The sequence below is a fragment of the Alligator sinensis genome, unplaced genomic scaffold, assembly GCF_000455745.1.
Source record: "Alligator sinensis unplaced genomic scaffold, ASM45574v1 scaffold839_1, whole genome shotgun sequence".
Lineage (NCBI taxonomy): Eukaryota > Metazoa > Chordata > Crocodylia > Alligatoridae > Alligator > Alligator sinensis.
In genome coordinates, this window is record NW_005841885.1 from 1,824,452 (window position 1) to 1,837,334 (window position 12,883).

Consider the following 12,883-nt stretch of genomic DNA (forward strand, 5'->3'; position numbering starts at 1 on the left):
GACCTCACTGCCCGACTTGCCTGATGCATTCTCACCCCCTCCCACCCCCGCCTCGCACTGGCCCAGCTGCATGGAGTCAGGTTGTGTGGAAGTGCTCCATCCAGCACCAGCCCACCGCCCACCGTAGCCATTCAGCCAAGCCGACCCCAGGGGACCCTCCCCTGCTTTATGAGCATTTCCAAGGAAATTTGCTTATGAAAGCCAAAGAAAGTTGCCTGGGAGAAAGCCAGCTGGACCGGCGTTTCAGAAACTCTGCTTGCCCCCCCTTCCTCCCCTCGCCGCCTGCACTTGGTTTCCTTTAACACCAAATGATCCCGCTTTACAAGCGGAATTGAGTTAATTCCCTATTTATACCCAGCACTGCACACACTCACACATGCACACACATGTCCAGTCACGCTTTCCAGCCCACTCTGTTGAGCTCAGTCAGGCCTAACTTACAGCTCTTCTGAGGCCCTGCAGCTGTGATGCTGCCCCTCCTTCTTGCCCTATAGCCCCTGTGCCCACTGCCCTGCCAGTGCTCCTTACCCCTGCCCTACAGCCCCCTTGACCAGTTCAATCCTGGACGCCTATCCAGCTCTGCCAGTGCCCTTCACCTCCCTCCCAACTGCCTCTGCTCAGCTCCACCAGTGCCCCTTAGTCCAGAGCCTTTTCCTCCCCTGTTATTTTATCCTTCTCTCCTCTAGCTCTGCTGGTGCCTCTGAGACCCAGCCGCTGCTCTAGTCTATGTCCACACTGCCTCTGGAGTGAACCCCAGAGTGCCACTGAGAAATTAGCCTTGCCCACTTGCTCTCAAGTCTGCAAGCTAGCCCATGTAGACAGGTTGTGGGAGGGCATGCCTGAGAGGCCTGGAGTGTGCCCCATAGCACAAGGCTCAGGCTCTTCAGCAAGGTAGAGGTGGGGCATGCACTCAGGTTGGCTCACCAGAGCCACCTACTGTGGCCAGATTGGGGCTTAGGCATGAGTGGGGGAAGAGGGGAGCCAGTTGCTTGGCTGCACTCCTGGGCTTGGTCCACAAGCCATACAGAGAAGCCTCAGCCTCATGTCTCCTCCCCACTGCTCTGCCAGTGCACATTTTGTCTCGATCTGGCCCAGCTCCCCCCACCTCTTCCTCCTGATCCACCCTGTGCCTAGGGAGAAGGGTGGCTGTTACAATCAGGCTGTGTGATCCCCTCAGGAAGCTTGGATACCTGGTACTGCTTGGTGACCTCTGTGGAGAGCGTGAAGCTGTGAACAGAGAGATCTGAAGGATTACTAGGCTGTTGCCCTCTGGGGAACACCACTGCTACAGTTCCTTGGCTGACCCGGTGGGCTCTGCACCAACCTTTCTTCATCTACATTAAAACTGCCCCTCCCTTCCTTCTCTGTGTCTCTGATTTAATCCTTTTAAAATTTGTTTTCCATCACTCATGCCGTGAAAGCTCATTTGCAGCCTGATGTGAGCCATGCTCCCTGCTCTCCTGTCCTTCAGAGGCACAAGTGACATTTAGAAGCTATTGAAGATCTAAATGGTCTTTTCTCCTTCTCTTCCCCTCTGCCCACAGTCTCATTGGGGTGGGACTGGGCTGGACCTGGAGGGCATCATTAGGCGTGAGTCTCTCCCTCTCATCTTGGAAGTTAATAGATCTTGGTTTGTTACCCGATGCTCCATCCAGATACACCTGATGCTTTTAAATAGTGGGTATGTCTGCCTGTGTCCTTGCAGTGGGAAGTCCTTAGCTAGTGGGCAGGTGTCACATATGTTCTTACCTGGCTGGTCTTGGACCCAACTCAGCATAAACTATCTGTTATAGAGGGAATTAGAGGCTGGGTCATAGCTCTACTGTAAATATAGCTTCCCCCGAGGGAAAAGCTGTGCTCAGGAGAGAGCTCAGGTGGGGATTTGTATACTGTTGTTAAGTTCGCCGTAAAGCAGAGGCGTCTCTGAGGACACAGTGAGTGTGAACACTCAGGGTATGTCTGCCCTGCAGAATTAACCTGGTTTAGCCAGGCCTGGCTGCGAGCAGCCTTGGTGCAGCCTGCTTTCCACCCCCCTCCAGGTACTTCATTGCTCGTGCTCTGTTCACCCGAGTGTTTGCTACTATGGGTGTGCAACACTTTATACCACAGTAGGCTGTGCTTCATCAGGACATTGTCCTAGAGGGTCGTGGGAGAACTCTGTTCTGGGTAAGTGCAGGGAATTGTGGAAAGGCACTGGAAGCCTGTCAGCGCTCGATTGAGTTAGCTTACTTGCTCCTTCATCACCAGCCTGAGTGAAGCAATACCTGATCTATAGCCTGTATCCCAGCACAGCCTAAAGCAAGAGGTGCTGTGTGTGGATGGGGGTAAGGGTAGGTGTAGGGGCGACATTTGAGTAAGAGGCCAGCAGTAAGGACAGACCTAATCCCAGCATACATGCTGTGGGCTGAAACTGGAGCACAGCCCATTTGCAGTTATGGAAATAACAATGAAGTCAGCCATGGAGATGCATGAGTTCAGGGGGAAGTAGCAAGGGCCAGCTGAGCACATAAGAGGCCAAAAATCATGTTTTCTGGAGTGGGAATGCTCTCTGTAGGGGGACTCGGAGTGTGTATTGAGTTACCAACAGGGTTCTGGGGAGACAGCTCTTTGAATCCCAAACCCTGGCAGTAACTCCTTCCCAATGAAGTTTTCATCATGGGGTGGGCTTCCTGATACTATCCAGGTGACCCTACATCCAGCCCTCCCAGCCTGCTTCTAAAAGCTACCCTTCCACACTCACCTAAATACCATGCCCCGAAGCCACAGAGGCGCAGGGTGACCTAAAACCTACGTTTCAATCCTTACAGTGAGCCATCAGTCTCGCGCTTGTGCTTCTTATGAGTATGCGGCTATTTCTTTTCAGTAGCTTAGCCAGGCTTCTGGTGTGTGGGGGCTGGGGTGTCCTTCAAGAGAAGCAACTAAAGGAGAAGCTGGAGTAATTGAACTAATTTCCATCAGGGGCTGGTGTGGGATTGCCCCCTACCAGAGCCACCTCAGGTCCCACCTCATCCATCTCCCTCAGCTAAGCACCGTTTTGCTCAGCCTGATCTCTAGGACTCAACGTAGGCGAGTTGTAAATGACTCGAGAAGAACGGAACGAAGAAGGCTGTGATGGATGAGCGCGTGCATGTGCGAGGAGATTACTGCTGCCTCCATCAGATGAGATGGCCCCCAGGATGGAGGGGCCTCAGCTGGACTCTCGTTCTTATATTTTGCGTAGCTCCGTTGTTCTGCATCTCCTGTTGCCTTGCAGAAGATTCTTCAGAGGTCAACTGAGCGGTCATTTTCCCAGCAGGAGGCCAATTACGCCAAATACCGGCTCAGCCGTACGAGGGCTGTTACTGCAGCACACGTGGGCCCTAATAACATCCCAATTGCCGGTGTTCGCAGGCCTTGAAATGGGGTCGATTAGGAGGCCGGGGGAGTCTGCGGCTTGCCAGAGTGCAGTGCTTTGGAGGAGCCATTTTTCAGTGGCAGGCAAGAGAGAAATGGGGCTTCCTACTTGCTGTAGGACAGCAAGGCTGCACAGAACTGCACCCATCACAAAAGCACTTCCGCAGGGTGCAGGTCCAGTCTCTTGGCTGGGCTGCCCCCCAGGGCAACTGTGATGGTGCTTTGGGGTGGAGGGTTAAGGCTGAGGGGGAAGAGGCCACTGTCCTCAGGCCTGAGTGCAGTCACATCAGCAGTCCTCCTCTGGTGGTCAGGATTAATCAGCTGAGCAAAGTTACATTCACATGCGTGAGTGTTGGCAAGACTAGAAGCCTCCTGGATCCCCAAAGGCAGCAAATCCCTGCTGCTCTACATGTTACAGAGCCTTTTGGTTTGGGGTCTAAAGAGCAGCAGGCAGCTCTGGGGTGGTTAGAGCCGGTCTGTGTTCATACATGCACCCTGGTGCTCTATTGTCACCGGCCCGGCAGGCTTGCACTCCTCAGGGGTGGGAGGAAGCAAGCCAGGCATCGTTTTCTACCAACCACATGAAAGCAAGAACAGGCCTGTTGGTGTGTCGGCTACCTCCCAGCCAGGGAACTATCAGTTGTTCACCCTAGATGATTTATTGATCTCTAACCTTTCCCATTCGAGGAGTGAACCTGCCTCCCCCTCCTCTCCTTCCCTCCTTGTTCTGAGCCCCCGGTCTCCATCCTGCCTCCCTGCCCCTCCTGTCAGGTCTGTTCAATCCTCCAGGCAGGGACTTTTCCTGGGTTGCAGAGTCTACTCACTTGAGGGCTGATTCTTGAGGATGCTTAGCACTGTTCATCTCACTGATTTTGTGGGAACTGAGGGGACTGGACTATTCCCCTCTGTTTCCTCTTAAACTTTTCTCTTTGTCTTTAGCTTGCAGTTTGGTTTAGCTCATTTTGAAGCAATTGGGGACGCTGTGTTCTGAAGGACACTATATAAAAATAAATAGCATGGTTGAACAGTAGTGAAAGCGCTGGCTTAATGGGTCTTGAAGGTTGTATCTGATACTCAGCCTGTGGGAAAGGACAGTGACTGGTGTTAAATGCAGCACCTGGGAGTGATGCTTGGGTGACTGAGGGAGCAGGTGGGTTTGGGTGCTGGGGTCAGGAATTACTGACCATTTGTGCCCATTTCCCTCTGTTACATACAGCCTGTGAATGGTGGCGATGTTGGGAAGTAGTCATGGCAGACTGTGCCTTCTGCCTTTTCAGTGTAGTCCTATAATTGCAGCTATTAACTGTGGTGCCTTTGAGGCTTTGACTTAAACAGATGTGATGGCCCAGCAGGTTAGGGGCCAGGTGTTGTTTCGAACAAAGACTTTTTGCAAAGCTGTCCATTTCTATTGATAGTTTGCATCACAGTAGGACACAGTAAGACCACAGACACAACGAGAGAGATTCCCTGCCTCAAAAAGAAGACAGTCTAAATGGACAAGAAGTGAGACAGACATAGAGATAAAGCTTCTTGGTTGAGGTCACCCAGTGGGGTTGGTAGCTGAGGTCGAGCAGACCCCAGATTCCTGTGCCCCAGTCCAATGCCTGCCTTCTGTAGGCAGCTTTGCCCACCCTCCGTGTAGCTGACATCTCCATAATGAAGGTTGCAAACAGAACTTGAATAACCAATGTGAACATAAGTCTGGCCTGGGTATTATCAGACATCTCTTGAATAAAAAGCACAATGTCTATGTGCGTGGTGTAGAGAACTGGTCAAACTTCATTTGCGTCACAGAAGGGTTGATGTCATGATGGTCCAGGAAACATGAAAAACAAGATGTTTGATGGTATCTTTCGTTGGATCATCTTTGGGTCTTTTGGCCTGAGAAAGGGTATGTAGTACCCGAAAGCTTGTCTAACATCCCTCCATACTATAAAGCTGGTTCTGTGAATGGGACTACCAAACACATCTTGCTTCTTTGAGTTGCAGCTCACTTGGATTTTAGAGCTGGAGTTAAAGTTTGAAGTGCATTTCTTTTGCAAACCAGTCTTTCCCCTACTGTTTTCATGACCCACCTGACTTTGTACTAGAAAAAACCTTCTTAGTTGAAAAAAGCTGTCTTTGCTTTCAGCATACACTTGCCTGTTTTAAAGTTTGAAGGCAATTTGCCAAGCTGAGTTTTTTGTTTTTTGTTTTTTTTTTCAGTGTGGGTGCTTAAAATTCACACTTCTTTTGAAATTTTACTCCTATCTCTTTTTTTTCAGTCCATCTGGCTTGATGATGGCACTTCATACTCTATACGCAATCAAATACCATTAATGCTGACCTGCAGTGGGGAAGCAAGGTTGAACTTGTGTCCTGGGTTGTTTCTGTTTCTTTCTGATGAATAAAGAAGAAAGGGAATTGGGTTTGTTGTTTAGTTTGCTTGGTTTTAAGTTTCTACTTTTTAATGTTAGAAATTCATGCCTTGTATTATCTGGAAGACCCTCTTGACTGGTGAACTACTGAAAGGACCACATACATAATCAGAGATAGGAAGTGGGTATTTGATGCCTCTGGCTGTGGAAAGTATGTAAGCAGATGCTTAATTCCCATAACTTCTATGGAAATCTATGCACAAGGTTAAGTGTTTTGCTGAATAAAGGATTCTTTTCTGGATTAGGTTCTGAATCGGGAAGAGATTTATAGTTAAGGCTGCTTAAAACTCTTTGTGTTGTGTTTGGTTTGTTAATACTGATCTAACTCCAATGGCTAGTTAGCATTTTGAAGAAAGGTCATCTTTGTTTAAACATTCAGCAATCCCTTTGTAAAGGTTTTAATGTTGAGCATGCACATCCTCTGAGACACCCAACAGGTCCTCCAGCAAAATCAAGGGATACCAGGAGGCACATTCCTGCTAGCTCTAAAGTAAAAAAGCAAGCAGAAAAGAACTTTAATGCCTCCCCACTCAAAAAACCAGCGCCCCTTGAGCTTTCCTTTATCTGTCATAAAGAAGTAAAAAAGCATAAGTTCAATTTAAAAAAAAAATCCTTTCCAAGTCAACTTTAAATCTAGTTAACCAGTTTCTTAAAATCTTTTTAAAACACTTATACAAGACCTTGCCTTATTATTGAGTATCAAGATGCATTCCAACTCACAAATCCAATCTCTGTTGCAGTTAAAAACTCCTTAGCATTCAACGGCATGGAGATGAACGTTAGCTTCAATCTTGCAGATGCTTGCTTGCACACATGAATAAAGTTACTCCTGTAGGCAAGTGTTTGCAGGCTTAGTGCCATAGTTTGAAATGGAAGGCAGATAAATATTCACATATCCTCACGGTTCATACAGGCTCTCAAATAAATGAATGAAGGTAAACCACTGCATTTCACATTCCAAGACCCCCCCCTTTCATTCTGCCAGCTGATACCTTGCCTACCCTCCCTATAACACAGCCATTGTTCTGGTTGCTGCATAAGATAAACAGCATTATTCATGAAAAATAACATCGTCTTCCATCATTTATGGCAATGCTAGTAACACGAGGAGGGGCTTTTTATAAAAATATATGCTGCCAGATTTCTCTCTGATGCAGTTAAAAAGGCCTTAAGGAACTACCCCAAGCATGGATTTGGCCCCAACTTTTGCTCTTTAGAATGTTTCCTGAAAGGGTATAATGTCAGGGCTTATAACCCATGAAACATTCTTTGCCTTTAAGTTTAAAAATAGAATTGAACTTCTGATCTGCTCATATTTCCTCTTTCATTTGGGTTGGTCGTCTCGGTGCTTTAAATTAAACACAACTCTGAAACTATTTCTCATTCCCTTGCACAAAAGCAGCACTGGGTGATGAGCAGCTGTGTCAACTCAGGAGAGTCCTTTCGGGCTGATCTCTTCAGTCCTCCTGTCATTCGCAACCAGTTACTCGTCCTTCTTCTGCATTTTGCCTCTGGCTTCCAGCCATCATCTCTTTGAATTTTGCTCCTTCCTACCCTGGTACCTATTGGGTGGGAAGGCATCCGCTGATGTGACTGCCTCTTTGGAAAATGAAAGGCAAGTCCTCTCCATTCTTCTCGGTAACCTGACAGTAACATGGCCTGTGACCTCTCATCACCCAGAGCAACGAAGGCAGTCAGACAACTGAACACCAAATGGTTATTGGGATGGTTTGTCAAGAATCCTATTCCCATTTCACGCAGTTAGATGAGAGCCAGAGTTTGAGCCCCTTTTTGTGTGGGGATTAGTCTGCATTGTTCCTGTGCATTGTGTGAACACTACTCTTTGGAGGAGTGCAAAGTGCTGGAATAACTAAGCTTACAACAGTGGCATTGCCCCCACATGTGGCTGGGGAAAGTGAGGCACGGAAAGGTTACGGGACTTGCTCAGGGTTGCACAGAAAGCCACTAGTAGAACTGGGAGTGGAAGCCAAGAGCCCTGACTGGCCATTGAGGATAACACCTTATCCTCTGCTGAGAGAGATGCCAGGCTGCCCATGGCAACATGGTACTGCATGCCCATGCCCGGCAGGGTGGGAAGCTGTGGGGCTGGGAGGCTCAGCTGACTAGTGAGGTGTCATGTTGCCATTAATGTGTTTGGCAAATGTGTGTCTTGTGGGGTTTCTTTGTATTTAACCTTGATGTGGTCCAGGCTTTGACCGCACCAGAGCCCAAGGGTTTCGGGATCTCAGCTTGCTGTATCCTGGGCTCCTTTCCAGAAGCTCGGGACATGTTGGCCTTTTGGAGCTGCGTGACTCGGAAGGGAAGGAACATGAATGCAAAGAGAGAATAATGGCAGGAAGAGAGAAGAGATATAAAATCAAAGCCGAAGCCATCCTGTCAGGTTGTGCTATGTGTGTGAGCGCTGGTATTTTAGTGGGCCTGGAGTATATTTATAGGGGAACATAAATCATACACACATGCCCTATTATGAGTGCTGCACACCTACAGTATATGTATCTCTAATTAACCAGCCGCGGAGAGGGAAATGGGATTGGATCCTGCAACCCCAGAAACGTTCTTGGAGAAAGCAGCGCGCTCTCTCTCCTCACGGCGCCTACATTTATCTTTCCTGCAGCAGTGTTTAAAGTGAAAAGGGAGTATCAGGAGAGTTTGATAGGATCCAATTAAATTCCAGCAGATAAAATAATGATGAATTGCAGTTGAGCTCCAGCGAGACGCGATGTACATTACTGCCATCCCCGTAGCACGGGGAAGGAGTTGAGGTCATCAACTACAGAAAAAATAGGACACAGCTGCAACTGAACCGTTCCTACAGAAATGCAATCAAGGGGCGCGCGCCTGTAGATGGGGGTGTGGGAGAGGGAAGTTGGGATGCAGACAGATGCTCCAAGCCTATGCAACCCACGGTGCTCACAGCCGACAGCCATCACCCTTCTTCCAGTTGCTACTCTGGGCTGCAGCCTTATCACATGCCTGGGAGAATCCAGTGTAGGGGCTTGCTTGTCCTAGACAGCCATCTGGGAGGACGGTGTTTTTGGCTTGTTGGGTTGGGAGCAAATGGAATTTGGAGCAACTGGAGCAGGCTTGGTGATGTTCTTGTGCTTGCAGGGCCTCAAAGCCCCTGATGGATGTGCCTGTCTCTGGGAAGCTGAATTTTGGGGTCTCTCTGTAAAGGGCCTGCTTTTCCACAAGATTCTTCCTACCAAACCTTTGTGCCCAGAGACCCTTGATACTGCTTGCCTTGATGCTTATTAGTACCAGTCCAGCATCTGCTGAAGTGGGCCGTGCAGGACAGACAGGGCACTGGTTTGGTAATTGAGAGTGCAGTGACTGCTGTCCTGAGCTGGTTTCTTGCAGTGGAGTGAAAGGTGAAAAGCACATAGCTCTGTCCTGGACCATGAAATTTCCTGAAAGGAATGATTAGGGTTGTACGAGGGGACAGAGCTAGAAGCAAGATAGGGGAGAGAGAGGCTGTCCAGAGGCAGGGTGAGAGCATCAGTGCTTGAATCTCTTCTCTTGGGAAGGAAACTGTCTGGCTTGGCTGGAGTGCCCTGCCTTGGTGTATCCCCAGGCGCTCCTTTGAGTTACCCTGTGCAGGATCTTTGTTACAAGATTCACAAGAGTCTGAAGTACACAGTTTAAGTACCTGGGTGCCAGGAACTCCTGACAGGGCTGTGTGCTCCTTCCCTTCTCTGTGCCTTGCCTCTCCCAGTGGAGATCCTACTGACCTGCTTCCCAGTGCTGTGGCAAAGACTGGGTTAAAGCTGGCAGAGCACTTGGAAGACACAAAGCACTGAGTATGTCCTGCTGAGTGTTATTACTCTGCTTCTAACCAGGCTGCTGGAGGCAGGAGAGGTTGTCAGTGCATTGTGATTGGTATTCTCCAAGTCCTGGATCCTAGGGTGAGGCTCTGAAAACAGCGCGAGGAGCACTCCCTCCCTCCCTTTCATCTGTGGCCACCATTTTTGCTCCCAGATAGCAATTTTTCCTTCCAGCAACTTGTCCACTCTGCTGATGCTTTTCTGCTGTGTGCTTTCCCCCAAAGGACTATGGGATTAAATGAAGGGTCCCCAGGCTTTTTCAGAGGGTAAAGCCACACTGATTAGGTATGTCCCCTCCCATTCACCACTGCCCAGCCCCTGCCTTCCCCATCCATTCCCCATCACAGAAAGCCTGGCTGACAACTCCAGCAATGATGAGGGGATTTATTCCAAGCAAAGTGTTTAATGGATGTTCTGTGTCTTTTAACACAATTTATTAGCGGGCAAGCCAAGAGGAGCCAACACCATGTGACCACCCTCGGGTTGGGTGCCTCTGGATGTCAGGACTCATAATAAGTCATTGTGCAATATAGCATGTTCCCCAGCGTTAGTTATTCATTGGTTTGTTAGAGGGAAGACATGTTTAGGATGAACTGGAGGCAGCTTGGCATGGTGGCCTGGGCGTGGGACTGGGAACCAGGAGCACTCAAGTCCTTTTCACAGAAGTGGTGGTGATCTGGGCAAATCATTTCAGCTGTCTAACCTCAGTTCCCTCAGGCAGGTGATAAATTGGATTTACCTGTAAGCTGAGGTGGGGCTGAGAGGAGGTTATGACTTATGAGAGTTAATGGGGCTCTGCAAAGTTTCAGAAAGGGTAAAGATGTAGTGGATGTGAGCATGACAGTTATCAAACAGCCTCGCGGCATTGGAATACGGGTACGATTGGGGATTCCAGGATATGCTCAGGCCCCGCTTGCCTTGCCGTTGCGAACAGGAAATACATTTTTAAAACCCCCCACTGGAAATGGGCCACCTCTGTGTTCACCTGCCAAGTCCTGCAGGCAGGAGGCTGTTTCCCTCCCAGTCAGAGCGCGGAGTGTGGCCGCTTTCTTGCTCTGCGTCGGGGCTCAGTGATGCCATCAACTTTTGTGAGGAGACAACATGGAGCCCAGCACACGGGTGCTGAGGGACGGAAAGCTGTTCGGCTCCCCTCCTAGGCTGCACTCAGTTGTGTGTTTGAAACCGGCCCAAGTTTTCTCTGGAGGATCTGCCGTCTGAGTCAGATAGGCTGCTCATGCTTTCTCTTCAGCATGTTTCCATCCGCCCTCTGACAGACTCAAACCACTGAGTCTAGTTGCTCAGGACCCCAGTCATTCTCTTCTGCCATTTCATCTCAGTTCATGCACACCTGGGTACAGCAGTCCCTGCTCAAAACCTGTTTTGTTGCACCCTTCCTCTGCACAAATGTGTATGATGGTGCAAGACAGTGGTGTCTGGGGCCTCTGTCCTGTCTAGAGACCTCCTCTTGTACTGGTCACCATAGCCTCTCAGCTTCCATTCAGATCTGTCCTCAGAGCTCTGCTGACCCTGTCCGAGCCTGGGGCACAACATGGAAATAACCTGGCAAAGTGATAAAAAGGACAAACCCTGGAAGGAGCAAGAGGGGTTTTTCCAACTTTGAAGAAGGTTAAACCATTGAGGGGTGTAGAAAGGAAAATGGGTGTGTGAGCAGGAGATGGATTTTGGCAGGGTCTGTGCAATACAAGGAGGTGGTGTCAGATCCCTGGCTCTGGAGTAGGTTTTATTGGCTGCCTTTTCCACCCCATTTTTTCCTATACACCCACCTTCCTTTGTGCTCCCTGACCCTGGGTTTTGGGACATGGGGTTGACTCCCTTCCTTTACATCAGCCTAATGTGGAGGAGAAACTCAGGGTGGTTCTGGAAAGCCAGGCTTGGCCTAGTTGTGGAGCGTTGCAGACAAGCCAAGTTGGCTTGGGGGCAGTGGAGCGCGAAGCTGCCAGCCCTTGTTTTCACTGGGGGCTCCCTGGAGTTGGTGACAGATAGCCGAGCGTGTCGCAGACAACAGGGATGAATCACTTCTGGCCTTCCACAACCCCCTTCCCCTCTCCCTGCAGCAGAGGCTGCTGGGCTTGCCAGTCAAGTGACCATCAAGACAAGCGGCTGGGACTGCCAGCTCTTATCTTCCCTCTGGCCTCAAAAGCCAACATCCATGGCTGAATGAAGCGGTACGTGTTCCCCGCTGCATGCTGCTGGCTGCCATGGCTGTGGGGAAGGCCAGACTGACTGCCGTCAGTGGAGGGTAGTAGGGGATCCACTAGCAGCAAGCAGAGCAAGCGTGTTTTAAGATGCAAGACTGGTCGTATTTCAAGATGCAAGATAAGAGCTGGCAGTCCCAGCCGCTTGTTTTTATGTGAAAACAAGAGCTGGTGGCTTCGCGCTCCACTGCCCCCAGGCCAACTTGGCTTCTCTGCAACTCTCCACAACTGGTCCGCATCATACTGGTGAACAAGTTAAGAGGCTGTGACTTGGATGACTGCAGAGTCTGGTGGGTGGAGAGTTGGCCAGAGGGTCGTACCCACAGAGTCGTAGTGGATGGGTTGGTATCGACCTGGAAGGGTGTGGGCAGTGGGGTTCTGCAGGGCTCAGTCCTTGGACCAATACTCTTCAATGTCTTCATCAGCGACTTGGACAAGGGAGTGAAGTGTACTCTGTCCAAGTTTGTGGATGACACAAAACTGTGGGGAGAACTGGACACACCAGAGGGCAGGGAACAACTACAAGGAGACCTGGACAGGTTGGACGTGTGGGCAGAAAACAACAGAATGCAGTTCAACAAGGAGAAATGCAAAGTGCTGCACCTAGGGAGGAAAAATGTCCAGCATACCTACTGCCTAGGAAATGACCTGCTTGGTGGCACGGAAGCGGAAAGGGATCTTGGAGTCCTAGTGGTCTCCAAGATGAACACGAGTCGTCAGTGTGACGAAAGTCATCAGAAAAGTTAATGGCACTTTATCGCGCATCAGCAGATGCATGACGAACAGATCCAAGGAGGTGATACTTCCCCTGTATTGGGCGCTGGTCAGACCGCAGTTGGAATACTGCGTGCAGTTTTGGGCGCCGCACTTCAAGAGGGATGTGGATAACCTGGAGAGGATCCAGAGAAGGGCTACTCGTATGGTTAAGGGCTTGCGGGCCAAGCCCTATGAGGAGAGACTGGGGCACCTGGGCCTCTTCAGCCTCCGCAAGAGAAGTTTGAGAGGCGACCTTGTG

The 12,883-nt window shown here is 49.8% G+C and overlaps 1 protein-coding gene across 1 annotated transcript in view; it reads left to right on the top strand.

The window, feature by feature from the left end:
* PLXNA1 (plexin A1) overlaps positions 1-12,883 on the top strand; it is a 232,602-nt gene that overhangs the window by 149,844 nt on the left and 69,875 nt on the right.